General features: G+C 44.5%; 1 pseudogene; it reads left to right on the top strand.

Moving 5' to 3' along the window:
• The first annotated feature begins 757 nt into the window (after positions 1–757).
• LOC114609605 lies at positions 758–1,655 on the top strand (annotated as a pseudogene).
• The last annotated feature ends 628 nt before the right edge of the window (positions 1,656–2,283 follow it).

Here is a 2,283-nt window from a genome sequence, read left to right as displayed (position 1 = left end):
CACACACATTGCCAACATGCAATTATAAATGGTGATACCTTGAAAGGAAAAAGAAAAGTCCTCACTCCTTTTCTAAGCAGCAGAAATTGTGTTATCTATTTGTGACACCCAGGGATGATAGACATCAAAGTTTTTCTTTGGATGTATCTTCAAGACAGTGACATGCCTTCCCCAGTGAAGACAGTAGACCTGAAGAAGTAATCTTGCCTTACGTAATATATATTAAGTCATCCAAAATTTAAATGTTAAATTTAACGTTCTAAAACTTAAGAAGGAACATTGAACTGTGAGTTTGGACTAGTATGTAGATAGTCAAATGCTTTTCTGGAGAAGCTAAACCGTGGTGTGCAGTGAGAAATTAGGTTTAGGTTTCTCAGCTTGGAAAACAGGAAATCATTTTCTCCTGTATGAGATTTTCTGTGATGAGTTAAGAACGAATTTGTTATTCGTTCTACCTACCAAGAGACTTCAACATAAGGCAAATAATGCCTCCTTCACTTCTGCGTGAATGTGTTCAGTTCTTCTCTTCACGTCTATAATTCATTTACTTTGCCCTGAGACGTCTGCAGGGGCCATCGACATGAGACAGAAGGGAACTGGCAAGCGTGCACGGAGGAGAACCTGTCTCCATACTGGATGATAAGAACAGGTTGACCAGAACCGATCTAGTAGCCTTTTTGAAAATTCTGGGAAAGATCTCCCATCATTGCATATAGACTGAAAGCCGCTGCCTTAGTCCTTTTTCTTGTCTTACAAGATGGCAGGTGAAAAGGCAGAGAAGCCTGATACAAAGGAGAAGAAACCTGCGGCCAAGAAGGCTGGCGGTGATGCTGCTGCCTCAAGTCCCCAGGCCTCTGGTGCAGCCACAAAGGGTAATTCCTAAAGTTAAAAAGCCCAGGAAGGGGAAGCCCCATTGCCGCCGAAATCCAGTCCTAGTAAGAGAAATTGGCAGGTACTCCCGATCAGCTATGTATTCCAGAAAGACCTTGTACAAAAGGAAATACTCAGCTGCCAAGACCAAGGTTGAAAAGAAGACGACGAAGGAGAAGGTCCTTGCTACTGTCACAAAAACAGTTGGTGGAGACAAGAATGGTGGCACCCAGGTGGTGAAGCTTCGAAAAATGCCTGGGTATTATCCTACCGAAGATGTGCCTCGGAAGCTGCTGAGCCACGGCAAAAAGCCCTTCAGTCAGCACGTGAGGAGGCTACGCTCCAGCCTCACTCCCGGGACTGTCCTGACCATCCTCACCGGGCGCCACAGGGGCAAGAGAGTGGTTTTCCTGAAGCAGCTGGGCAGTGGCTTGCTACTCGTAACTGGACCTCTTGCCATCAACAGAGTTCCTCTGTGCACAACACACCAGAAGTTTGTTATCGCCACCACTACAAAAGTTGATATCAGTGAGGTCAAAATTCCCAAACACCTGATTGATGCTTACTTCAAGAAGCAGCAGCTGAGCAAGCCCAGGCATCAGGAGGCGGAGATCTTCCACACAGAGAAGGAGAAATAGAAGACTACAGAGCAGTGAAAGGCTCATCAGAAAACTGTGGACTCGCAGATTTTGCCAAAGATTAAAGCTGTTCCTCAGCTCCAGGGCTACCTGCGATCTCAGTTCTCCCTGACAAACGGGGTGTATCCTCACAAACTGGTGTTCTAAATTTCTTGCAACCTAATTAAACAGCTTCATATGTTTAAAAAAAAATTCTGGGAAAACGAACTGTTGTTGCTAAATTGAATCCCACATTTGGTTCAAATCTTTGTGGGATTCAGAGTGTGTCCTCTTGTGGACAGAATATGGTATGTGTGTGTGTGACAAATAGATGTGTAACATGAAAAATCTATAGTCCTTAAATAATTCTATGTGATGGTTCTTAGTATGAGTTAGAAGGAGCCCTTGAGAATGTGCTACCTATAAATGCTGACAGTGCACTCCAACAGGATCCAGGTAGTTGCAGATTCAAACCTCTGCTTTTGATGAGACTGTGGTGAGTGAAAGTGGTCCGCTCATCCATATCACAGATGAACCATAGTGCTGGACCGAATGAGGAACAGTGATGGAATGCAGGAGGTAAGCCCCATGAAAGCCTCTCTCTCTCTCCTTCTGGCACTGAGAGAATTTTCTAGATAAAGTCAGCACAGCCCTTTCATGGCAGCCTCATTTAATATGGAAAGGCTTTTGTAAGGGGAAGGCCCTAAAGGTGCTAATTCTGGTGGTGGAAGGAAAAGAACATAAAAAAAAAAAAATCATGTTGGAGCTCAGGAAGGGATGGCAGCCAAAGGCTGAC

Source organism: Grammomys surdaster, unplaced genomic scaffold, assembly GCF_004785775.1.
Source record: "Grammomys surdaster isolate TR1022 unplaced genomic scaffold, NIH_TR_1.0 129, whole genome shotgun sequence".
Taxonomy (NCBI): Eukaryota; Metazoa; Chordata; class Mammalia; order Rodentia; family Muridae; genus Grammomys; species Grammomys surdaster.
Note: the sequence above shows the minus strand (reverse complement) of the source record. Positions and strands in the feature narration are given on the sequence as shown.